The 27,499-nt window shown below is 44.8% G+C and overlaps 1 protein-coding gene and 1 non-coding gene across 2 annotated transcripts in view; both read right to left on the bottom strand.

The window, feature by feature from the left end:
- The window catches only part of BAG1 (BAG cochaperone 1), a 75,001-nt gene that overhangs the window by 1,399 nt on the left and 46,103 nt on the right, over positions 1–27,499 (bottom strand). The gene's annotated exons all lie outside the window — the stretch shown is intronic.
- Positions 19,416–19,522, bottom strand: LOC112304634 (U6 spliceosomal RNA). Its single transcript, XR_002974767.2, has one exon. It is a non-coding gene; the product is annotated as a U6 spliceosomal RNA (small nuclear RNA).

Below are 27,499 nucleotides of genomic sequence, written 5' to 3'. Positions count from 1 at the left end.
CCCAGTTTTAAAACTGAAAGACCCACATCCCAGGAATCCTCTCAGTTCTGAAAAAACTGGGAAAGTTAGTCACCCTAATTATAGAGACCCCAAGTTCTCAGTGGAAACCTGCCTTAGCATTGTGCCTTGAAGGCGTCATTCCAGGTCTGGGGACTCCAGACCTCCAAAACCTCCTAAGGATTCCAATCCAACCGCAATTTCTAAAACCAAAGCATCTCTCATGGGCCTGTAGGCAAATATGGCAGAGTCAAATTAAAAGCACAGATTCTGAAGCCTCCCATCCTCTAACTGGGTGACCTTGGGTGAGTGCTCCAAACTCTCAGTACCTCACCAGAAAAGTGGAACCAATATGAGCACAGCTACCTCATCGTGTTGTGAGAATAGTGCCTGATTGTATAAAAGTCGGCAGTTATGTCCATGCCCTAACCCTGAGCCAGTCATTGTCCCCTCTCACCAGTGGGGTGTCCTCTTACTGGGCACACTGTAAGGTCCCAGTGTGGCACAGAGCCTGGCCCAGGGCAGTGGGGGGACCCAGGCTCTCTCCAGAGGCTTCACCTGGTCCTCCTCTCCCTGGGCTCAGAGCAGGGCCCTGTTTCTCTCATTTCTGGGCAGAGTCCCTCAAAGGGAAAGTTTGTGGAGCCCATTAAAAGGGCCTAGCAAAAAGGGTCTGGCAAAAGACCTCAGTGGTTTAGCCAGCCCCCTGGTATGGACGGAGGACCCCTGTGTCTCTGGTCCCCTGCCATGTGGTCAGCCCAGTCCCTTGACCTGCTTTCTCAGCTGCCATGCTCTCACACCTGTCAGCCAGAAGTGAGAGATTCCAGACCAGGGGAGATGTGTCCTGAGAACTCTGCCAACAGACAAATACAGAATGCCAGAGGACACTGTCCGTGCAGAGTGGGGAAAGCTGTGAAGTCCCTGCAGCCAGCTACCCCTGATCACTGACAACGGGTGGTGAGGTCTGTCGGCCCACAAGGCACCTGGGCCCATGTGGATTTCTTCCTCGCTGTTCACTACAGGAAGTGTATGTACCAACACAGGCTTCATGTGTCACGATGAAAGCGAATCCCAAAGCCTCGGTGCTGGGTTTCAGGCCCTCTAAGGAGAAAACCCCAGGAGTGCATGGAGGTCTCACCACCTCCCCTTGAGCCAGCCACACCAGGCCAGCTCTCAAAAGCCTCTGGTGACCGTCCCTTTCTCTCGTCTTTCCCCACTCTGATAAACGTCCAGGGATTAGCCCTTCTGTGTTTATTGGATGAGCAATTTGTGTCTGTCTGAAAAGCTATGTCTGAATAATATTTGGCACGAACTGAAGAAATGTGATCTGCTGCCTTCCCCTCAGCCAGCTCTCTGGAGCCAGCCGTCTCCTGCCAACAGGGCTATACAGCTCTGCAGCTGGGCCTGCAGCCTAAACATGTTTGTGGGGTGGGAGGGGGGACAAGGGAGAAGGGGGGAGGTGCTTGCTGTGGGCCAGGAACCCAGAGGGAGAGAGGGAGGCAGCACCCTTAGCGAATCTGCCAATAGTTCTGGAGCTCCTATAATAATTTAGGGACATCACAGAAGCCCACAGACCTGGGAACAGGAAAACCAGGGCCCCATGCCGCTAAGGAGCCCAAATGGTCACCTGGGCCCAGAGACCCAGGTGTGAACTCAGCAAAGGTGATTCAAGGGAGTCCAGTGGGTAGCCTTAGGGTCCCAGGTATGGTGGGAGACAGGAGGAGGGTAGGTAATTGGTGCTGGGTTTTCATGTTTGTATGGGGTGGGGTCTAGGTGGTAAGGTGTACTGAGGCTGTTTAAATGTTTCCTGGCTCCATCTATGTAAGTGCCTGGACTGGGGAGGACAGAGCTTGCAGCTGTGGCAATCAGGCGACTCAGTTATGAAGTGCTGAGGAGCACAGAGGGGAAGGGAATTTGGTGAATGTGGGTGTGTCAGCAACCTCCACCTCCAACCCCGAAGCCTTCTGAAGGTTCTCACGCAGCAATCCCCCGCTTTCCTCTTATAGCCCAGATCACTTGTCTCCTATTACTCAGGTCTCAGACTTGCCTCCATCTCTAGCCCACTCTCCCCAAGCTAGTGATTGGATTGAAGGCAGGACATCATCCCTGTACCCCAAACAGCAAACACAGAACTGGCCCCTGGCCACCAAGGAGGCATCAGTAATAGTTTAATGAGTAAAAGAATGAAAGAGACAGGCTGGGGGCTCAGACCACAGTGGTCACAGATGCATAAGAAGATAGCAAAGGACAGGTCAGACAGAGGTAGCAACACAGGGAATGGACTCAGGAGTGAGAACATGGCCACGCTGACACCATCCTCTGAGTCTGCCCCTGACAGAGAAACCTGTAGGGAAAGCCAGCTCCTCAGGACAGAGCCCTCGAGGCTCTTCAGGAGCTCGCACACCCATCCTGCTGAGTGGCAGTGGTGTCCCATGTGGCTCCATCTGTTCAGATGATGTGTTTTGACTCCCTACCTTGTACCATGCTCCACAGGATGGTAGATCTGTACCCTCAAATAGGAAAAATGGGGGGTGTATCCCTAAAAAGAAAGGGTGTTCAAAGCAATCTGTGCTCTGAACAGAGCTGTAGAGAGAAGGTTATGAAAGTTTGGGGGGGGGAGGGAAGGGTTAATTTCACTTGGAAGCATAAGAAAGTCTTCATGGGGATGAGAAACGGGTGATGAAGTTGTTAGCAAATGCATCCCAAGTGCATTGTTTGCCCCCGCATGCACCGCCCCCCAAACACACACTCAGCTTGGTGTCCATGGCAGATTTTTCTACCTGATCCCTTTGCTCTTTCACTGGGCCCAGGTGTGTTCACAGAATCCTTATCTACACAGCAACACAGCCAGATGATCAGAGCAGGCTTATGAGAGGGGACAAACCTTTGCCACACCTTGTGTACAATTGACACTTGCAGGGACGGGAGACAAAAGGAACAGGGTGAGGAGAGGCACAGTGGTATGAAAATGCTGAAGACGTATGACAAAAGCGAGCGGGCTGGTTAGATTTGTGGGTGAGATTAATGAATGGGGAACAGTGGACAATGTGGCTGAGAAAGTAGGTTGAGGCGACGTCTGGACTAGGATCTCGCCAGGCTAAGGAATGGGTGCTGAAGCCTGTGGAGGAAGGAGCAGCCGAGCTGTGCTGAGGAAGGCATTGTGGCAGCAGTGGGCAGGGTGGCCCTGGGGTGGGGAGAAGCTGGAGGCGGGTAGGCCAGCCAGACGACTGTCCCAGACAACCAGTGACAGAGACTCCTCTGAGCTGCTGCAGCACTTGGTAATAACATCTGTTCAACACTCATCCCACTGTCTCTCTTGGAGTTGTCTCTTGACAGCCTGACAGTCCCACAGGCCTATGGGTTCCTTGACAGCAGTAACTGTTTGCTGCCTCTTTGGGGCCCCAGGCCTGACGTGGTTCTTGGCAGCTGCTCATTATATATTTGTGAAGTTACTGAATAGGGCAGTGAAAAAAAGGACAAGGAGCACACAGAGAAGGGCACATCTTTCTGGGACAACATCCTGTTTAGCAAGCGCAGTTCCTAAGGACCGGCATCGACGCGGCTGTCTTTTGGTGTATGCAGACAGTGCAGGCGTAGTAGTTCCCAGAGGCAGAGCCTGCAATAGTAATCCAGACTCAGTCCTTTGCATAAACTAACTATTCCACACAACAACACCAACAGGTGTTACTATTGTGATCATTATTACCCTCGGGAAACCAAAGCACAGAGAGGGTAAGTAATTACCAGAAGTCACATAGCTAGTAAATGGCAGAGATGGAGCTGGGATTTAAATCCACTCACTCTAGCTTCAGACCCTATGCCTTCCTATTTTGTTATGTTGCCTATTCACTACGGAAGGAAAGAAAGCAAAGTGCAGGGCTGTGAGGAAGGAGCCTAGACAATTTCTCCTGGGAAGATCCAAGGGCTGAGCCTGTGGGAAGTGACTGGTCCAATGTCTTGTGAAACTGGACTAAGAAATGCCACCACCCATTTTAATCTCACTGGAGATACCCAAAGAAGAATGTGTCATTTCGGCCTATTTTTTTCCTATCTTTATTTACTTCAAGATATAGCCAAGAAAAGCAAATGAAAGAACAGTAAGTTCCCATATTCACCTATTAAAAAATTAAAGCAGCAGTATAATAGCTATGCTGGCAATGGTGGGGAGAAGGTTTACTTCTAAATGGCTGGTGACAGAATATAGTGGCTTGACCAGTAAAAAACAAGAGCTATAAAAGACATCAAGAGCTACAAAAGCCATCTTTAACTTTGACCTAGTAATCTTACTCTTTAGAAAGAGTTCATAGAATCATAAAATAAAACCCAAAAGTGCCATGTGCAAGAGATACACCTAAAATTGTGTTTCTCAAAATGATAGAAAGTAAAAGAGTAGAAAGAAATAGACACCAAAAACAAATGCAAGTACAAATAACAAGAAAACAAGTGTTATAGTATTAATATCAGACATAGAAATTATTTTATAGAAAACAAATAGAAATTTATAGAAATGTCTGAATTTATAAAAAATCAGAAAACTAAACACAGGAGAAAACATTGTAGTGACACAGGTTGAGAGCCACATGAAGATCTGTCATAAATATTTATGCACAAAATACTTAGCATCAGAATACATAAAGCAAAAATAATAAGAAATAAATGGAAAAATTGACAAATACAGAATAGTCGAAAATCGTAATTTACCTCTCTTAGCCCATGACTGATCAGTAAACCATACAATAAATAAGGATATAGAAGACTTGATTTGTTAAATTAGTAAGTTAGATCAAATTAAAAGATATCAAGCTTCATACCTTGAAAACATAGAATATACTCTTTGTAAGTAGCCATGGATTATTAGCAAATGGCCACATATAAGGCCACAAAAAACCAAACAAATAAAAATCTCAATCCAGTCCACAAATGGAATGAGTACAGATAACATTCTATAATCACAATGCACTAAAACTAGGAAGTAATAACAAAACCAGAAAATGAAAATCAATAGGAAAGTTGAAAATTAAACAAAGAAAAACAAACCAAAAAAACCCCTCTACAACCGAGTGGAATATTATTCAGCCTTAAAAAAGGCAAGAAATTCTGATAGACGTTACAAGTGAACGAACTTCAATGAAGACATCATACTAAGTGAAATAAGCCAGTTACAAAAAGACAAGTACAAATACAATAAGATTCCATGTGCACGAGATTAATCTAGAGTGGTCAAATTACTAGAGACAGAGTGGAATCATCATTTCCAGGGGCTGGGAGAAGTGGGAAACGGGGAGTTGTTGTTTAACAGGTGTAGAGTTTAGATGTGCAAGGAAAAAAATGTTCATCTTGTACACTGCACAGCAATATGAACATGTGTATACTAAACACTGCTGAAGGGTACGTGTGCGAATGGTTGAGATGATAAACTGTGTTATGTGTATTTTTAAGTGTTATGTGTATTTTGAGAGGTTTTTTCTCAATTGTATCAAAGTGTAAAATGTAATTTTTTTAAATGATCATTTCCAAGGAAATACCGTAATTTCCATGTGTAAAAGACAAGTAAGAGTGTTACCGGACAGGCACCGGCCTGGAGCGGGTCTGCCTCAGGCCAGCCTGTAGTGCGTGGGTTCTTGACTTTGTGTAGGAAAGATTTCACAACACGAGTCCAGGTGATTTGGGGAGTACATTTATTAAGGTTGGGGAATGTGAAACAAGGAAGAGACCTAGGGTAAAAGAAGTAGTAGGAGAGCGCCTAGGCAGTACTTCGCTTTGGCTCCCCAGAGCATTTACAGGAAAGGAGTGAGCCAAGTTGGGGCTGCCTTCAGCTCACCAGGAAGCCAGAGAAAAAGGGGGTCCTGGAGACAGGATCGGGGGTAAGCCTGGGTCGAACTGCCACTGGCCACTGCTCCCCTGGCAGCAAGTGTCCTTGGGACCCTTAGAGTTCAGGCGGAAATGAAAAGTTCATGCCTGGGAAGGGGCATGGGCATGCTGCAGAGTGAGCCTGCACGGAGTCTTTGTCCTGAGGGCTTTTTATCCTTTTTCTGTGGGTGAGTATCTTAGAGGAGGGCTTCAGCAGAATATTCCTCAGTTTTCCAGGTGCATTTTTAATATGCTGATGCGTCAAAATGAGCGCATGGTTGGGGGGGCGAGGAATGGGAATATTCTTTGGTCTGCTTTATTGTTTTACTTTTATCTTGAGTCTGTCTGGCTTTTATTGGGGTTTTGTTATTTGTCCCTGACTTCATCTGTCCTTGGGTTTAGCTAGCACAAATGACATTAATTGGGTCTCTTCTCTATCTCCCAGACCAGGGAGATTTAAGCTATGTATTCTTTGGTTAGTGGGGAGAGGTATAAACCATTCATTCTCAAGTCTCCTCGGTTAGGGGAGACAAGTTCTTTTGAATCACCGTCTGACTGTCAGTTGCTCAAACTGTTTGACCTTGTTTAATTTTCTTGTCTCAGTTTCCCTATTCTACTCGCCCAGGAATTTTCATAGCTTCTTACTATCCTGCCTCTAGGTGGGTGCGAGATTTATTGGGATGATCACTTAGTAAGTTATGTAGTGTCTAAACACTGGGGTGTACACCTGAAAGAAAATCAAAAGGATTTTTTACTAGGTAATCTCTAAGAAGGTTCTCAGTGCCAACTTACAGGAATCGAAGTCTAATTTCGTCACTTTAAAATGTCATAAATGCTTTAAAGCATGGCTTCATTTTTGGAGCACATCATTTGGCACAGCTGCAATGCATTTGCTACTCTAAGACCTAATGGATAAGACATGGACTTTTGGTCCAGCTCTCATGAATTTTATTCCTGATCCTCTTCCTTATCACCTGTGACCTTACGCAAATTGCTTAAACTGTTTGAGCCTCACTTTCTTATCTATAAAATTCAAATAATACTAGAAACTATTTCACAACCTGAGATAATTCAAAGAGAAAGACTAGACTAATAACAAATGACCTATAAATTGTAGCTCTTTTATAAAAAGATATCATGTGTAAGTGGGCATATGCAGTTCAAATTCTTGCTGTTCAATGTTGAGGGCTAGGCAAGAGAGCTAGACAATTATAGGCATTGCTAAGCAGAAAACCTCTTGAAGGTCACTAGAATGGATAAGGAAGAGAAACAAATCGTCAACCGAAATAAGCTTATCAACAGGAGACAGACAGATGGTTCCTCCTGACCCCAGAGCAAAGTTCCTCCTGACCCCAGAGCTATGCAGAGATAACCGCAACTCCCGCTTTTGTAATTTGCTTGCTTGCTTCTCACGCGTATAAAAGAGCTAGCCTGTGAGCGTTCGGCGCGACTCCCCTTTGCAGCTTTAACAGGCACCCTGGGAGTTCGCCCCTGCACAGGTAAAAATAAAGTACCATCTAAGTGCACTCCACACGTTTTCATTTGATTTTCTGCTCACGTTTGGGATACAACATTCAAGTCAACTGTAATGGCATGCTTCCCAGAGGCAAAGAAAGGTATAAGCTTTCAAATTGAGATGGCCCACTGAGCACCAAGAAGAATAAGCAACAAGAAAAAAATACCCACAGCTAGATTAATTATGATGAACTTTCAGAACTCAGAGTATAAAGGAAATAGCATGCAATATTTTTCATCTCCTTACATTTATAAGTGCATTTTTCTAGGAAGAAGTTCTAAACCAAGTATTCGGTTCTTAAAAGAATGACTAAAAGGGAAGTCTAAGAACCCCTCTATGAAGACAACTTCTCCAAGCAGGGGGCCTGGTGGGAGGTGCCTCAAACCCATGTAAAGGTGGAAGGACACAGGGAGAAGGCCGTGTGAAGACATGCGGAGATTGGAGTAATGCATCCACAAGCCAAGGAATGCCATGGTTGCCAGCTACCATGGGAAAGTAGGAGACAGGCAGGGAAGAGATTCTCCCCGAGTCCTCAGAGGGAACCAACCCTGCCGGCACTTGATTTCAGACTTCTGGCTTCCAGAACTTGAGAGAATAAGTTTCTGTTGTTTTAAACCACGCAGTTTGTGATACACTGTTACGGCAAAATGAGGATATGAATACACTCCCCCAAGTGGAACTTTATTTTACATCAAGTATGAGTTTCTGATTTTTAGCATGCGTCAATGGGGCTCCCTGCCTAAGTCCCGTATAGCCAGGACGAGGGCCAGGCATGGAAGCTGCCCCAAATTTCAGGAGGCAGTCACTCTGAGGTCCCCATGAGTGCTGATCCTGGGAGTGAGCACCTCCTCTAAGAACCAGGCACGTGCGGCTGTGCTGCTGTGTGTGGCAGCAGTCCTTCCTGGACACGTTGTCTAAAATCTTTGACTGGTGCTTTGAAGCTGATTATAAAGTGTAGTCTCCAGCCACTTTAACCTAGGACAAAGGAAACCTATTGGTCATCATCTCAGAACACTTTCACTTTACTTAAGGTGGAGGCTGAGGGGTAACAGAACATGTCAGCCCAAAATATAGCTGCAGGAGTTTAAGACAGGCCACCCCGAAATATGCCACTTCGGTATCTTGATTATTTTGAGCTGAAAGCACTTGAAAAACAGCAAAGGCAGAGAGAGGCTTTCTCTGAACTCTCTTTATTTGCCTAAAGACAGACCCTCCAGAAGGAACTCAGTTGTCATAGGTCCCCTTCCAGGGAGTTTTATTAACTGGGGAAGATCAGCTCAACACAGGAGAGACTGGAGATCACACTCAGACAAACTTTGTCACAAACTATCTATCTCCTATCTATTCTTCTAAGGGCCCATTTATCTGTCCTAAAAATCACTTTCTCTCCCCTAAGTAACCTGTATCACCCTCTCTTTTCCCTATTAAGATGGTATATAATCTTGAACTGTAAGCCACCTCTCTGGGTATCTCCCATCTATCCATGAAGTATACATGCTAATAAACTTGTTTGTTTTTCTCTTGTTAATCTGTGTTTTAGAACAGAGATCTCAGTCAAGAAATCAGAAGGATAGAGAGGAAATTATCCTTCCTCCCCTAGAAGGCTTACAAACCTCAGTTCTCTCTTTCCCACTTGCCTCACTCGCTCCCATCTGTGAATTAATCACTTCTCTATCCGAGCTGCTGGGGATTAAGGGTTGAATAAAACACCAAAGTTGGCGGTGGGAGACACACTCATTAAAAAGAAAAAGAAAGCTTTGCTCACCTCCCACCCTCTTGGTAAGACCGGCCCTGAACACTCCGGCCCCAACGCAAGCGCAGCCTGTCCTGATGTTCCTCACGCTGCTCTGCATTGGCCCCCCTGTGGCACTGGTGTCCCCCAGCACACTGCATTCTACTTAGGTCTTTTGTTTAATGTCTCTCTACTCGCTGAGACCTTTTCATGTTTATGAAAACAGGGATCCTGTATCCCAAAGACCTTGTGCCTAATATGAGTTGATAATGAAGCAAATGAATTTATCAATTAATCTGTCTTTAGAAGGGCCTACTCACAAAATTGGCCCTTGGCTAACATCTGGGAACTTGGATTTCAGGTGTGTTCCCATTGTCCCCAAACCTAACTGGCAGTGGTGATTGATGTGTCCAGATTGTGCAAACAGTGTGGTTTACACTATCTGCTTGCTTTTCTTCTGGGAGTCTGAAATTTTGGTACAGGCTAAGCAGAGGATGCCTACAGTCAATCCCCAATAAAGATCCTGGGCTGTAATCTCTAATGAGCTTTCCTGACGGACAACGTTATACATGGGTTGTCACAATCTGATGCTGGAAGAATTAAGTATGTTTCGTATGACTCCATGGCGATGGGACTCGGAAGTTTTCCCCACACTTTGTCCCACGTGCCTTTTCCCATTGCTAATTTTGCTTCGTATCCTTTTGCTGTAATAAATCTTAGCCATGAGTATGACTATTAAAAAATTAAACATTAAGATAAATAAAAAGAACTCTGGCTCATGTGGCTCAGTGGATTGAGCACTGGCCTGTGAACCAAAAGGTCACTGGTTCGATTCCCAGTATAGGGTACATGTCTGGGTTGTGGGCCAGGTCCTCAGTAGGGGGCATGTGAGAGGCAACCACACACTGATGTTTCTCTCCCTCTCTTCCTCCCTTCCCCTCTCTAAAAATAAATAAAATAAAAATCTTTTAAAAAAATAAATAAATAAAAAGAAAGAAAGAAAAGAAAAAATTAATTATCATAAAGTATGATAAGTGCTGTAAGAGAGAGAATTTCAAGGGCCTATGAGAGCTCAATAGATGGGACATCACCTATACCAAGGAGATGGGGTAAGAAGATGGCACCTACGCTGCCTCTTTAAGAATAAATAATTGTTAATTAGATGAGAAGAAGAAAAGAGGAGGGTAGAGGGGTAACAGACTGGATGAAAGGAAATGAAAGAGTCAAGAATGGTACCCAGGTAGCTTGGAAATGCGCAGTGTGGCCCCATTCACTAAGACAGGTCAGACCAGAAAAGGAGCAGATGTAAAGGAGAAGAGATTGATCCAGTCTTGGACATGCTGAATCTCATGTGCCTGTTCAATACAGGGAAAGATGACCAATACAGCATCTCCAAATTTCTAGGAACCCAAGTTCCAGGAGACATTAATATTCCAGGAAAAAAGGGAGAGGAAATCTGTTGAAAGTTGTACTAGCTCAGGTTCCCTAGAACACAGAGCCTGAGGCAAGGATTATGTGCTGATTCTTTTTATAGAGGTGCAAACCCTATAGAATGATAGGTCTCAATGATAGAATGAGAGCCTCCTCGAGAATGACACAGAAAGCAAGGAGGGATGGGAAACAATGTAAGATGCAGGGAGAAGCAGCTGGTTGGCCACTGAACAAACAGTTGGGGAATTTGAGAACCATTAGGTAGTGATTAAAGCCTAGAGAATGGAGAAGATTATTTAAGAGGAGTCTGTAGAATGATCATAAGCCCTGGGGTAAACCAATATTAAAGGACAAACACAAGAAGAAGATCCCTTAGGAGAGACAAGGAAGAAACAGTCACAGAATTAGGACACTCAGAAACCATTTTTAGGTAGTTAAAGCAGAAAGGAATTTATGACCAGGTATAGGTGAACAGAAGATACCATAGGACCAAGCCATCAAAAATCCACCCTAGCCCTGGCTGGGGTGGCTCAGTGGATTGAGTGCTGCCCTGTGAATTAAAGGGTCACCGGTTCGATTCCCAGTCAGGACACATGCCTGGGTTTCAGGCTAGGTCTCTAGTATGGGGCACATGAGAGGCAACCACACATTGCTGTTTCTCTTCCTCTCTTTCTCCCTCCCTTCCCCTCTCTGTAAAAATAAATAAAATCTTTTTAAAAATCCACCCTAACCATCATACCCCGCAGCTTGTTAGGAATGCAGAATCTAGGGTCACACTCCATATTTACTGAATTAGAATCTACCCTTTAGCCTGATCTTCAGGCCCTCCACCTGAACATTGAAGTTTGAGAAGCTCAGGTATACATACAACATTGCTGGAAGGGCTGGCAGAGTAGACCTAACATGGAGCTTCCAGAGATCTCTGTAAGCCCTCAGAATCATCACGCCTTGCCCATCATGATCAGGAAAGATGCCCCTACCACCACCGCTACTGAACCAGAAAGCTGGTGACCCTGAAAGCAGTCTGCCATGATCCACACCAGCAAAACTGATGCCTTACTTACTGCCTCTTGCCACTTAGTTCCATGTTCAAGTCTTGTGTAAGTTAATTGAATTGACAATTCCTAAAACACATTTGGAATGCCAGCTGCAAGGGAGACTAGAAAGTGTGGCTTCCCAGTTATAATGTACTAGAAGGAGGTGGAAAGGGATATTGTGGGAACCAGTCTACATACCCACCTTTGGTGGTTTCATGGAAACTCTGCAGGTCCTGATAACTGTCCCCAGTATCTATTCTCTCTTTCATCCATAGTAATAGAAATTTCAGCTGGGCATATGACTGCTCAGAATAGAGATGTTTACCAACCTCTCTGTAGACAGATATGTCCATGTGACTAAGTTTGGACCAATAGTATAAAAGAGGAAATGTCACATAGCAGCTCCCAGGAATCTTTGAGAGACAGCAGAAGCATGACCTTTATATCCTTCTCTGTCCCTCCCTCCAACATGCTGCTTGGAGCGTGCGATGCCACCACCTTGGACTACGAAGGTGAGGGCTGCACCCTGGGGATGGCAGGCAGAGCTGAAGCAGCTGAGCCCTTGAGTACTTCATAGGTCAGAGCCACCGTTCCTGCTCTGATGACCTACTAGTGTGTACACAAAAGACGGGTCGCCCATTGTTATCTTAGATCTTTCCCAGTAGATTCTAATCCTAGCCAATAGAGATTTCAAGGGCACTGGTTCCTAACATTTTGGCAGATCGCTTGAAGAATCCAATGAATTTCCTAGAAAAATGCACATTTGTACAACATCCTGTGGAACAATTTTGGAGACTGCAGGAAGACAGTCTGAGGACTCATGAATTCCTCCTGAAGAACCCCTAGACTTGATATTTATGAGAAGGATTCTAATCGCCAGGTAAATGGCTCAGCGGAAAGGAAAAAATTGAGAAGTGGCCCCTGGATTTGGCTCCAGACTTGATGCCATTGGTAGGAGCAGTTTCAGTGGGGTGAGGTAGGACCGAAGCAAGGCCGTGGAGTGCTGGGAGAATGGGAATGAAGGAAGTGAGGCAGCTAGTACTGCCACCAATTTGGTGTGGCACGGCACAGGAGGCAGTGGTGGCCAGGAGACAGTGAAGACCATGGGCTCCAGGGAGGGTTTTCCTGGCTTTCCTCTGCTTCTAGGACCAAACCAGCCACAATGGCAGTGATCTGGGATATCCAACACCGTTCAGTATTGCAGCCCATCTGGTGGGCTTGGCCTTCCCTGCCCTGGAAACGCTGATGCTGTCTCAGAAATGGGGGGAGTGGGAGCCTGGGAATAGGAAGTATCTCAAAAGAAATGAAGGCTGGAAGATGGTTTTGGCTCAGCCAGGTTAGATACTGCTAAGTCTTTTCTCCTTCAGACACTCCACACTAGGTTGCCTCTGGGCACTGCCCCCTCCCTCCCCACCTCTGAGGTTGCGGCTTTAGCTGGGTCCCAGACCAGAAACCAATGTGTCCCATAGCCTCAGCACATCTGTGAAGCTAACGTCACAATAGACCGCAGCTCGTCCTCTGGAGAGGAGAGGGAACACACTGCGTGTGTTGGATTTATCTTCTCGCCGAGAAGCTCTTTCATGCTTTTCTGCGATCAGGCTTCTGACAGTCGTTCCTGAAGCGTCTCCACGATTCTCTCCACCTGCACCTCCTCTACCCTGCTCTGCTAGCCCAGGCTTATCCCTTCCTTGTCACCCTGAGCACCTCCTTTTCATTGGCCCCCGAACACATTAGTCACTTGCATCTTCTCTTTCTTTAACATCGATCATCCTTTCAAATGATAAAACCACCTTCCCAATCAAAGATTTACTGCACAGGGAACCCTCCCCAGCTCTCACTGTGCTGAAATTAGATAGAGGCTAGTCACAGGTGGGAAACTGAAGAAGGAAATGGCTCAGATTTACGCCAGAGCCCTGGGGAACAGCACAGCAGTGGGAGTCTATCCCAGAGGCACCACCCTGAATGGCTGACCCTTTGTGGGAACACAAAGTACCCATTTATCTCCTGTCTTGGAGGAAGTGAGGGTCCTCACAGGGGCCTGGCACTTGCCCATTTGCTGATTTCTGGGCCAAACTACTGTATTAGGTTTCAGTGGTCCCTTAAAGATCTCAGGCCTCCAGGGAAAAGTGAGGGTCCCAGGTCAGAGTCAGAGCAGGGTTTGTTCTCACCTCTGCGGCTCCTACTTCCCAGGACAAGCTCCTGGTGCTGGGTTATAGAAACCTTCAGAAAGGAGTCTGGGCTTGCAAAATAGAAATTGCCCAACAAAACTTGTAAACATCCCACCGGGACCCCTCCCACTTCCCATTCTCAGTCCTAGCAGCCAGAGAAAGCTTTTAGTATAGATAAGAGCTGAGCCCAACAGACTCAAATACCGGTGGGCCTGGTTCTTTAGGGTGGTCTCATCCTTCTCCCCTGACCAGCATTTCCTGGGTGAGGCAGAACAATTCAGCAAAAGGAGTAAGATTCACCTAGAATTTTAGCACAGTGCCTAGAAAATAAAGGGGTTCTGGCTTCTGAAAAACGTGGGTCCCAATCTTATCCCTGCCACTGACCTACTGTGTGATTTTGGGTACATCCCTTAACTTCTCTGAGCTTCCACTTACTTTCTCAACTGTAAAATAAGGATTATAATTCCTTATATAAGGTTGTAAGAATCCAATGAAATAATGTATGCACAGTTCCTGGCTTCTATTAATTAGTAACCTCCTTGGAAATAGAGTCTCTAAGTAATGTCTTATTTTCCATTTTCCGAAATTCTTTCCTCTCTGCTCTCGGCTTACCTTTCTACTCTCTCGTGATTTCTTTCCCCAGCACCTGGAAAGATTTCATAGGCTCCTGCCAGTCAAATGTCCAAGGTAAGTAGCATCACCTAAGAGCTTGTTAGAGAATGTCAGGCCCCGCCCCAGACCCACTGGGTCTGAATCTGCATTTTAATAAAATCCCCCACGTTTTTTCTCTGTGCGTATAAAAGTTTGAGAAGCACTTGCACTAGGTCACCCCTTGTTTCTTTTACTTATAACATCAAATACCATTGGGTTTCAATAATTCACACCACTGTGAAAGTTGACATAATTGGAGTCATTTTAAAATTGAGCCTAGCAGCCATTTCAGAACAACTGCCTTACATGTCTCGCTCCCAGACCTCTGGGCTGGGCCAAACCGACACTGTCTTTCAAACAACTTTGTGAAGCTAGCAGGAAAGCAGACATCCTGACCACAAAGGCTGAAGATTATGGACTCTCTCTCTGAAGACAGAATCAGTAACCAGCTATGTATAGCTAAAGAGTAACACAGCTTGTTAGCATCAATAGGAATTTCTTTCTTCTATTCATGTAATTATTCCCTTTCTTTTCTCATAAAAACCCCTTGTCCTTACCCTGTAATCGAGATACTATTTGGGTTTCTGCCAGAATCGATGATTCCAGAAACGCAATTCTTTGCTTCCCAAATAAACGCTTGTTGCCTCTCATTTTGGCTTTTTATTTTTAGGTGAGCACCACTTAACAGGAGTTTCCCCCAGCAAATTGCATACTACATACTAAAAACCACTTAACGGTGACACTTAGGTAACAACAAGCCACAATATTCATAAAATTAATAATAACACAATCTAATACTTGTTTGGTGTTTACGACACCCTTTTATACACAGTTTCATCTGGTTCTAGAATGCAGTCCTTCACTGTACGACATTTCAGTCAACAATGGATCACACACACAAAGGTGGTCCCATAAGATTATAATGGAACCAAAAAATTCCTGTGGCCTGATGATGTTGCACCCACCATCACATCATAGAGCAATGCATTGCTCACATATCTGTGGTGGTCCTGGAGTGAATAAACCTACTGCACTGCCAGTCATATAAAAGCACAGCACATACAATTATGTACAGCATGTAATGCCTGATAATGGTAACACATAGCTATGTTACTCATTTATGTATTTACTATTACGTATTGTTATACAAATGGTGTACTTTATATCTGTATTAAGAAAGATCACTGGAAAACTATGCCGTGTTAAGCAGACAGCTGCCTCATGCATCTCATGTTCACTGTGTCTTTCGATTGCATCATTTTCTCCTGTGCTTGATTTAATCCCACGTTGTACAGTAACAGATTGACTAGGCTTGGAGCCTAGGAGCAATAGGCTAGGTGGATAGGAGGCTACACCATCTGGGTTTGTATAAGTGCACTTTCTGATATTCTCACAATGATAAAAATGGCTAATAGTGCATTGCTCATAATACATGTTGCCTCACTGTCTTTGGAATGTTCATGCCTATGTGAATTCCTTGTGCACATATATTAAAACTTGATTTTCTCCTGTTAATCTGTCTCTGTTAATTTGATTATTAGCCCAGCCAGAAGAACTTAGAAGGTGAGAAGAAAAGTGTTATTATTTTTAGCCCCCACAACAGCTTTCTCAAAACCCTACCTACTCACTTCCACTGCCTTCTCATCAGCCACCCCTTTCTGCAAGGAAGGCAAGGAATGTGGTTTTATTAGCCAGGCACATTGCTGCCCCCGGTATAGGAGTAAAGAAGGTGGGGATAACGGCTGTTAGGATGAAAGCTAGCATTCTCTGCCAAAAGGGGCCTGAATGAAAGGGAGGAATCCACTGCAGCCATGTCGAGAGCAGTAGTGACCCCAGGTTGAGGAATACAGCCAGGGAGGCAGGCAGAAGTTAAACACCCCAAACTCCCTTACCCCTTACCTACTCACTCCATCTCCTGCCAGGGCTCTTATTAGCCAAACATAATAGGAAACCAGAGGGCAAGTGTGGTTGGTGGGTCATGCTCCCAGGGCCAAAAGCAGGGTAGAGAAGGGAGATAGGTTGGATCTTGATGAGGAAAAAAAAAAGAGGAGCGGGGAGAGAGCAGCACACCATGTCAATCAAGGGAAGATTGGACTGTTGTTTTATTTGGAACTTAAGCAGGAGAGCTCACCACTGCAGAAAATCATAACTGAATGGCAATAGTATTGGCGGTATTTGAGCCAATCATGTAACACATCTGTATCAGTCTGTATTCCTAGTTCACAGACAATCTAAGGCACAAGTATATGACTGCTTCATCCTATCTTCTAGTAGGAGTCTGTCCATGCATTTCTATGTTGAAATTTATATAATATATAATAAGTATGTATTTATTATATGTAATATATGTCTGTCCAGAAAATATCCAGCCATGTGATGAAAAATAGAGACATTTATTGAAGAAGATACAAGAAACATTGTACATAGGACAATGAAGCCTCGGTCCCCTTCAAAGTAGGCATCTTAGGACTTCACACAGTTCTCCCAGCATCTCTTGCACTGGTCAAAATACTCTCCATAATCCTTTGTTAGAATAGCCATCAGCTGTCCCGTTATATTTTCCTGAATCTCATTGATGGTCTAAAATCTCTTCCCTTTCAAAGGTGATTTTAGTTTTGGGAAAAGCCAGAAGTTGAAGAGCACCAAATCCGGGCTGTAGCTAAGGGGCTGAGTCACCTGGGTGATTTGAGGTTTCCCCAAAGAACTCTGCACGAGAGGTGATGCACATGTGGGTGCATTGTTGTGATGAAGCTGCCAATCACCACTTGCCCATAGCTGCAGACTTCTGAGTCATCCGAATAATTTCCACAGAAGAATGTTCAAGCTTAATGCAGAATATGCTGCAGATTCGTTGCTCTACTCACTCAGTCATTTTGAAAGGAACTACCACACAATATACATGTTCAATCAATGGCATCTACCACCCCCACTGACTAGTACTGTGATGTCATCCTTGTTCACACATGTGCATTCCAGTCCACTCTCCCTGGCTGCCAGGTTACATCCACGTTGCCCAAACCGTTCTCATTATATTAATGATGGTTGGACTTTTTCAGGACAGAATACATATTTATATATTTAAATGTAGAATGATTTACGACTTCTGGCCACGATGGAGGCGTAGGTAGACACACGGGGCCTCCTCACGCAACCAAAAGAAGGACAACAACAATTTAAAAACAAAAAACAACCAGAACTGATAGAAAATCGAACTATATGGAAGTCTGACAACCAAAGAAATAAAGAAGAAACATTCATCCAGACCCGTAGGATGGGCGGAGACTGGCAGCCGGGTGGAGAGGACTGGCAGCAAGGTGGCAGACTGTGGAGTGGGGTGGGCAGAGCTGCAGCTGGCCTTCGAGGCAGCAGCTGGTGGACTGGGTGACAGACCGCCCAACCCAGAGTTCCAGCATGGGGAAATAAAGCTTCAAACCACTGAGTGAAAACACCCGTGGGGGTTGAGGCGGCAGTGGGAGAAACTCCCGGCCTCACAGGAGAGCTCATTGGAAAGACCCACAGGGGCCTAGAGCGTGCACCCACTTGGGAAGCAGCACCAGAAGGGCCCAGTTTGCTTGTGGGTAGTGGAGGGAGTGACTGAAAACCAGCAGAGTGGAGCAAGTGCCATTGCTCCCTATCGGACCCCTCCCCATAATTACATTACATAATTACTTTGCACCCATAATTACATTACCCTCATACAGCATCACAGTGCAGCTACAAGCGTTACCCCGCCCTGGTGAATGCCTAAGGCTCCGCCCCTTTACATAATAGGTGTGTGTAGACCGAAAAAAAAAATGGCCCAAATGAAAGAACAGATCAAAACTCCAGAAAAAATACCACTAAGCGACGAAGAGATAGCCAATCTATCAGATGCACAGTTCAAAACACTGGTAATCAGGATGCTCACAGAATTGGTTGAATTTGGTCACAAATTAGATGAAAAAAATGAAGGCTATGCTAAAAGAAACAAAGGAAAATGTACAGGGAACCAATAGTGATGGGAAGGAAACTGGGACTTAAATCAACGGTGTGGACCAGAAGGAAGAAAGAAGCATCCAACCAGAAAAGAAGGAAGAAACAAGAATTCAAAAAAATGAGGAGAGGCTTAGGAACCTCTGGGACATCTTTAAACGTTCCAACATCCGAATTATAGGGGTACCAGAAAGAGAAGAGGAAGAACAAAAAATTGAAACCTTATTTGAACAAATAATGAAGGAGAACTTCCCTAATCTAGCAAAGGAAATAGACTTCCAGGAAGTCCAGGAAGCTCAGAGTCCCAAAGAAGCTGGACCCAAGGAGGAACACAACAAGGCACATCATAATTACATTCCCCAAGATGAAAGAGAAGGAGAGAATCTTAGAAGCAGCAAGAGAAAAGGACACAGTTACCTACGAAGGAGTTCCCATAAGGCTGTCAGCTGATTTCTCAAAAGAAACCTTACAGGCAAGAAGGGGCTGGAAAGAAGTATTCCAAGTCGTGAAAGGCAAGGACCTAAATCCAAGATTGCTCTATTCAGCAAAGCTATCATTTAGAATGGAAGGACAGATAAAGTGCTTCTCAGATAAGGTAAAGTTAAAGGAGTTTATTATCACCAAGCCCTTATTATAAAAAATATTAAAGGGACTATCTAAGAAAAAGAAGATAAAAGATATGAACAATAAAAATGACAGCAAACTCACAGTTATTAACAACCACACCTAAAACAAAAATAAAAGCAAACCAAGCAAAAAACTACAACAGGAACAGAACTACAGAAATGGAGATCACATGGAAGGTTATCAACAGGGGAGTGGGAGGAGGAGAGAGGGGGGAAAGGTACAGAGAATAAGTAGCATAAATGGTAGGTAGAAAATAGACAGGGGGAGGGTAAGAATAGTATAGGAAATGTAGAAGCCAAAGAACTTACATGTATGACCCATGGACATGAACTAAAGGGGGGGGATGTGGGAGGGAGGGGGCGGGCAGGATGGAGTGGAGTGAAGGGGGGGAAAATGGGACAACTGTAATAGCATAATCAATAAAATATATTAAAAATAAATAAATGTAGAATGATTTATGAATACGTGTTATCCTTGTGCAGGGGCCATGCTAATCTTCCCTGTATCATTTCCATTTTAGTATACGTGCTGCCCAAGAGGGCACAAAATATATATTTTTGTATTATAAATTTATTTTATTTGCCCCTTTACGTTATGGGATTTTATGGTCTAATATTATGGAACTGTGATGTAGTTTGATTATCTATGAATGCTAAAGGTGGTGTTGAAAAGTATTTATTATAAGGGGCACCGGGTTACATAAATTTGAAAACTATAAAGTGACTCATAATGCCAGTACACTAAGAGCTCAATAAATGGTACCTGTTGTTATCAAGGCTGCCTGTGTCACCTCCAGGCACAATTTAGTTGAAGACTCTGGAAACTGTGAGTCAACGGTGCGATGGGAGGGGGTGTATCTGAGGCCGGTTGCCCCGAGGGAGGTGGTGCTGAGTGCCTCAAGCCAGCCTGGCTTCTGAGAAACCAAGGCTCTGACACCGCCGTTCCTGCCGTCCAGAACAGTCGTCCCCAGAGAAAGACACTTTGTCTTGAGCCCTAGAAGCTCCCCGCCCCGTCCCGGCCCCGTAACCCCCCTACTAGGTTCGCTCGCGTGGCTTCCAAAAAGCACGCCAACAGCCAGGGATTTCCCCCCCAGAAGCGGTGAGGGCTAGGTGGTACCTGGCTCAGGCTGCAAGCCAAGCACGCCCCGGGGAGCCTACGAAGCGACCAGGCCGGCTGGGAAGGGAGGGGTGGGGTTGGTCAAAAAGCCTGGGCGGTTCTCTCTCAGGGGAGGGGAGGTGATGAGATGAGGGAGGGGAAGGAGGAAGGAGGAAGGCTGTCGGGAATTGAACTAGCAGAAGTCTGACTCAGGGCAGTCCGGAAACTGTAGGGAGGGGAAACGGAATGCCGAATTGCCTCCCAGCGTGAAACTTGGCATTCAAACAAGGAACAGACTGATAGCTGTAAAGGAGGGAGGAGGGAGGGTGGGACTGTTGAAAGAAGGTGAAGAGATTAGACAAAGAAGATATATGCATGACCGATGGATATGAACCATAGTGTGGGAATTGACTGTGGAAAGGAGGGACTGGGGGGAGAGGGGCAAAGGGGGAAAACTGGGACAACTGTAATAGCATAAACAATTTAAAAAAAAAAGAAAGAAATACATTTGGCATTCAAGACCCTTGTCTACACCTTCATTCTCACACCAGGCCATTCCCTGGCGTGCACAGGATCCTCCCACTTACATCCCTTCAAAAACGGGGCCAATCTGGGCCTATGTGTTTTGGGGTAAACAATTAATTCTCTGCTTGAATTGACTTTCCCTAGCTCATGTAGCTGCAGGCTTCCATGAAAACACCACTTTCTTTTGAGGCATTCTCCAAATGAGACATTAATTTCTCTGGTCTATGTGCTAAAAATCTATAGGTGTTTCAGGTAGACTAAAATGGTCATTTAACCATTTAGTACCATATATTGTCAAACAGTGTGCATCAGAACCCCCCAGAAAGCGCATTAAAACTTGAATTTCTGCCCTGGTCAATGTGGCTCAGTTGGTCGGAGTGTCGACCTGTACACCAAAAAGTCACAGGTTTGATTCCTGGTCAGGGCACATATCCAGGCTGTGGGTTCAATCCCTGGTTGGGGCACATACAGGAGGCAACCAGTCAATGTTTCTCTGTCACATTGATGTTTCTCTCCCTCTCTTTGCCCCTCTCTAAAAGCCATGAAAAAATGTCCTTGGGTGAGGATAAAAAACCCTTCAATTGCTGGGCTACATTCTAATTCTGATTCTAATTCTGGTCAGGGGTTGGGTCAAGAACTTTCACTTCTGCCCTGGCTGGTGTAGCTCAGTGGACTGAGTGCTGGTCTGCAAACAGAAAGGCTGCAGGTTTGATTCCCAGTCAGAGCACATCCCAGGGTTGTGGGCCAGGTTCCCCAGTTGGGGGTGTATGAGAGGCAACCAATCAGTGTATTTCTTGCACATTGCTGTTTCTTTCCTTCTCTTCCTCCCTCCCTTCCCCTCTCTCTAAAAATAAATAAATAAAGTTGGGGTTTTTTAAAAAGAATTTTCACTTCCAACAAGTTGCCAGGTGTTCTTCATGCTACTGGTCCAGGTATCACACTTTGAGTGACACTGGTTTAGCGCAAGAAATGATCATTCCTGGGTATGATCAGTGCTTATTTGTTAATTCATTCAATGAGTGTCCGCTGTATACCAGACATGGGTAAGTGCTGAGTATTCAATAGAAGCAAAGCAGGCATAATGTGATAGGCAGTAAGGCAGGTATGAGCAGAACAAGGAAAATGGACCAGGTACAAAAGGTCAGCAAGGAGGAAAGCCCCGGGGACCTAGCACGGGTGAAACTGGGAAAGCAAGGACGTGGGCCCCAGGGTGACCTTTCCTCCCCTAGCATATGCTGGTCATGTGGTTTAAACCCCCTGACCCTTCATATTGCAGGTCATGTGGCTTGGACCCTCCCCTGAACTTTCCTTCTCTGTCAAATCACTAGTCATGTGGTTTTAGACCCCCTTAGAAGAGGAACAAGGTGCCAGAGAATAGCCTCATGTAACTCCCATACAAGCCCTTGCATGACCACTCTCAAGCATTCGGCCCTCAGAACAATGAAGTTCTGACCTGCATCAGATGATCTTAAGAACAAAGCCTCTGGTCTACTGACCACAGAGACCAAGTTTTTGTCAACACTAGAGATGACATTTAGGCCTCAGTTGTGTTTCAGCTCCAGGCCCAGAAAAGCAGCAAAACTAGAGTGAGCAAACCAGGGCTGAGATCAGGAACAGATGCAATAACTAATGACCCCCTCTCCTAGCACCAACCAATCAGTGGAAGCCACAACCCTGAAAGGACACACCTGGAAAGCTGATGAATATTCTATTGAGATCCTCCCCTAAGATCTTCTGGAGCATGTCGACACCTTTCTTCCCCCTTTCTCCCCACTTCTCGGGTGTATATCTCTGCTCTCTTTCTCCTAAGCTCCAAGGGTCCCGCCAAGACTTGCAACCAGGGACCAGTGGGTAGCTCTTGGGCTAACCCCCTGAATCTGTCTCCAAGGCCCCTTTTTCCCTGACTTTTCAGCAACATAATGCAGCCCTGCCTTGGCTCACTTCTGTCGCTATGACTTACTTCTCAGTAAGTCCACATCCCTGCATGGCTTGCTTCTTTCCTATACCATTTCTTGACAGCCAAAGCAGAGCACCGCCTAAGCTCTCTCCTGTTGCTTCTTCTCCCCTAAGTCCTTCCTTTGTTTCACTGTCCCCAGCTTTACTGAATCTACTCTCAAAATCACCTGGACTTGTGTTATGAAATCTTTCCTGCACAAAGTCAACAACCCACACACTACAGGCCAGCTCCAGGCAGACCCACTCAGGCCCAGTCCCCTTTGAGTGACAATAGGACCTAGCCTCACGGAGCTTCCAGTCAACTGCGATAGACAAATACTAAGCAAATAAACATACTCTTAAGTATAAAATAACAAATTGTGATAAATGCTCTAAAGGAAAAGAAAAAGTAATAACAACCTATTTCAGATTGGGCAGTCAGGTAAGGCCTTTGGACGGAAGGGGCCATTTATACAGGAATATTTTATTTTATTTTTTAATTTTATATTTTAATTCTTTTTAGAGAGAGGGGAAGGGAGGGAGAAAGAGAGGGAGAGAACCATCGATGTGTGAGATACATCGATCTGTTGCCTCTGGTGTGCTCCTACCTGGGGATGCAGCCCACAACCCAGGCATGACTGGGAATTGAACTGATGATCCTTCAGTTCACAGGCCAGCACACAATCCACTGAGGCACACCAGCCAGGGCTTTATAAAAAAAAATTGTAAGTATATTTTATTGATTATGCTGTTATAGTTGTCCCATTCTTTTTTCTTCCCCTTTATCTCCACCCTGTACTCTATTCCCTCCAGCATTCCCCCACCCTTAGTTCAGTCCATGGGTTGTACATATAAGTTCTTTGGCTTCTCCATTTCCTATACTATTCTTAACCTCCCCCTGTCTATTTTGTACTTACCAATTATGCTTCTTATTCCCTGTACCTTTTCCCCCATTCTCCCCCCTCTCCTTCCCAGCAGATAACCCTCCATGTGATCTCCGTTTCTGTGATTCTGTTCGTCGTCTAGTGTTCTAGTCATTTACTTACTTTGTTTTTGTTTGGGGGGGGGGGTTCAGTTTTGATAGTTGTGAGGTTGTTGTCATTTTACTGTTCACAGGTTTTTTTTTTAAGATTTTATTTATTTATTTTTAGAGACAGGGGAAGGGAGGGAGAAAGAGAGGGAGAGCAACATCACTGTGTGGTTGCCTCTAGCACACCACCCACAGGGGACCTGGCCCACAACCCAGGCATGTGCCCTGACTGGGAAGCAAACTGGCTACCCTTTGGTTCGCAGGCCCATGCTCAATCCACTGAGTGACACCAGTAGGGGCTACTGTTCATTTGATCCTCTTCTTTTTCTTGGATAAGTCCCTTTAACATTTCATATAGCAAGGGCTTGGTGATGATGAACTCCTTTAACTTGACCTTATCTGGGAAGCACTTTATCTGCCCTTCCATTCTAAATGATAACTTTCCTGGATAGAGTCATCTTGGATATAGGTCCTTGCTCTTCATGACTTTAAATACTTTCCAGCCTTTTCTTGCCTTCAAGGTTTCTTTTGAGAGATTAGCTGATATTTTGACATTCTATAAGCACTCCTTTGTAGGTAACTCTCTCCTCTTGCTGCTTTCAATATTCTCTCCTCTTTAATCTTGGATAACTTAATGATGATGTGTCTTGGTGTGTTCCTTGTTGGGCCCAACTTCTTTGGGACTCTTGAGCTTCCTAGACTTCCTGGAAGTCTATTTCCTTTCATTATTTTTTCAAATAAGTTTTCCATTTCTTGCTCTTCCTCTTCTCCTTCTGGCACCCTTATGATTCGGATGTTGGTACATTTAAAGTTGTCCCAGAGGTTCCCAAGCCTGTCCTCATTTTTTTGATTTCTTGTTTCTTCTTTCTGTTTCAAATCGTTGATTTGAGTCCCAGTTTCCTTCCCTTCACTGTTGGTTCCCTGAATATTTTTATTTATTTCACTTTGCACAGCCTTCACTTCTTCCTCTATTTTGCATCCATGCTCAATCATTTCTGTGAGCATCCTGGTTACCAGTGTTTTGAACTCTGCATCTGATAGGTTGTCTACCTCCTAGTCACTTAGATCTCTTTCTGGAGTTTTGATCTGTTCTTTCATTTGGGCCATTTTTTTATGTCTTGGCACACCTGTTATGTAGTAAGGGGTGGAGCCTTAGGTATTCGCCAGGGTGGTGCAACCCACATTACCGTGCCGTGGCACTGTATATGGTGGGGTTGGGGTGGTGTCAGAGAGGGAACAATGCCACTTCCTCGGCTCTCACCCCACTTTCAGTCATTTTCCCCACTTCCCACAAGTAAATCGCACCCTTCCAGGTGCTGCCCTGGTGCTGATTCCTGGGTGGGTGTGTACATCTAGGACTCTATGGGCCCCTCCAACAGACTCTCCTGTGCGACTGGCAGTTTCTCCCACCACTGCAACCCCCACAGGATTTTTACAGCTAGAGGTTTTGAGACTTTATTACCCTGAGCTGGAACCCTGGGTTGTGTGGTCTGTCTCGCTCCCCAGTTGTTCCTCCTGGTTTATCTGCATGCAAATATGGGACTGCCTTGTCCACCAGCCACCTTGCCACACATCCTCTTTGCCCCAGTTGCCTGTCTCTGCCCCTCCTACCAGTCTGGATGAATGTTTCTTCTTTAACTTGTTAGTTGTTTGACTTATATACAGTTCAATTTTCTGGCAGTTCTGGTTGTTTTTTGTTTTTAAATCGGTTGTTATCCTTCTTTTGGTTGTGTGAGGAAGTGAAGCATATCTACCTACACCTCCATCTTGGCTGGAAGTCTATACAAGCATATTTTAAACAAAATTCTATAAGTGCATCTATTGCACTGTATTATTATGTTTTTTTTAATTGTCCAGCTAACTACTAGTCCATGTGCTCCTTAAAAGCTAGAGTTTTGTCTTCTTAATATTTGTGTCTTCAGCATGCTTCACAGAGTAGGGCCTTGGTAGATAGTATAAGAATGGATGAAAAAAAAAAAAAGAATAGATGGAAAGATGGGAGAATCATTGCAAGAATGAACAAATGAATGAATGAAATGCCAGATGAATGTATGCATGCGTACATTAGTAAATGGAAGGGTGATGGTAGATGGATGGGTGACTGTCTCTGGCAGCAACACAGAGAACCAGGATTCATGGTGAGGCAAGAGTGGGAACTTATAGAAACTTAGCTGACTCCTTTATTATATTTCCAAGCCCTGTCCATCATTTAAGGTGATAATCTATGGCCCCTCCTCCCCAAAGCTCTCTTCATTACCATTGCTGAGCTCTACTTCCCACATGAACGAATTGCTGTCACCTGCACCCCTACACATGCCACACTTACTTCAACACATACACTGCCTTACACTTGCCAACTACTAACCACATGTGTGCAAGTTTTACAGGGTAAACCATGCTCTCTGTGTCGGTCTTAGAAGGGAAAGGTTGTGGGGGAAGGAAGAAGAGAAAGTTTTCCTCTACCCCTGAGCCAAAAAAGGCACAGAGCTCAGAGGGTGATGAGAAGGTAACATGTGGCTTCAAAAGAGCACTTTGAATGACACATTTCCTTTAAATGTGTGTCTGAGGCTCCTAAGAGGAGCGGAGTTTATTTAGAGACTCAATTTGAATCAAATAATAATAAGAAAACCACCCAGGGTCCCTCTAGGGTGTTTAAAAATGGAGAGTGAAAAGAAAACTACGTACAGACCAACTCCTTCCTTTTGAAGACACTCTACCCCAGGATGAAAGGTCAACCAGCTTTGCTTGCTTCAGACTTCCATACCCTTGTTTCTGTCTCCCTGAAGCTCTTACCCACCCAAGCCCAGTCCTCCTATGCCAAAGGAACTTGAATTCAAAAAGGAATTTCCAAAGGACTTGGGGGCAGGAAAAGAGTCCCTTTCTTCCGAAAAAGAGGGCAGAATGAAGAATCTAGGACACAAAATTCCCCAGAGATTGAAATAAAATACTGCTCAATAGAGAAGGACTTCAACAGATGACTCCCAAAAGAGGGAAGAGATTACCAAGTGTGGGCACGAATATCTATCCCCAATAGTAGCTAAAGAAAGCAAGATTTCATATGTATGCACACACAGATTTTAAACTAATATGTATTTTAAAATTAATACTCCATGTGAGTCAAGATGTCCTGAAATGGTCTTGAGTGGGACTATAATTAGTACATTTCTGAAATCAGTGCAGTAGTCTCAAGTATCTTTAAGATGTTCGTGCTCTTCTTACCTCCAAAAGAGGAGGATGTGATTTGACATCAATTCGTTCCCAGTTCTGATCATCTATCCTGAGGAAATCACTTGAAATACAAAAACAAAGCAACAACAACAAAAGAACGCTAATCACAAAGATGTTCATCCCTGTGTTGTATGTGATAGTGAAAGACTGGAAATAGCCTAAAAGTCCAGCAACTAGAGAGTGACTATTCGTTGGACACTGATAGAATACTATTTATCCATGCCTAATTATATGTTCTACAGAGTCCTTCCTTGGGGAATGTTCTGGCACTGATGTTGTCAAGGGTGCAGGCTGCAGCTCCTTCAGGAGAGCACCCTGACTCAGTCCCTTGAGTCCAAAACCTGGTTCTCAGCTTCTCAGGAAATCTGGCCTTTCTTTGTGCACCTGGTAAGTCTTGGTGGCAGATTTACTCTCACAAGTCCCACCCAAGCCTAATGTAGCCATCAAAGACAATTTATTAGAACATGGTGGATGGTGTTCCTTTCCAAGCAGCAGACTCTGTGTATCCACTGCCCAAGGTCTTTTCTCCAGCTGGTATTGGGGTGGATGGGGAGGCAAATCAGAAAGCTCCTTGGTGAGCTGAGTGTTTAAATAAAAGCAAATGGTAGTCTTGAGGAATATTTTTTCAAACCATGGTGTGGCTTGATGAAATCTGTCTGATCTATAGGAGACACAATTTTCTCTAGTGAGTAAAATGCTTGTTTATCT

Source organism: Desmodus rotundus, chromosome 1 (genome assembly GCF_022682495.2).
Source record: "Desmodus rotundus isolate HL8 chromosome 1, HLdesRot8A.1, whole genome shotgun sequence".
Classification (NCBI taxonomy): Eukaryota; Metazoa; Chordata; class Mammalia; order Chiroptera; family Phyllostomidae; genus Desmodus; species Desmodus rotundus.
The sequence above is the reverse complement of the archived record's forward strand: the minus strand, read 5'-3'. Positions and strand labels throughout refer to the sequence as shown.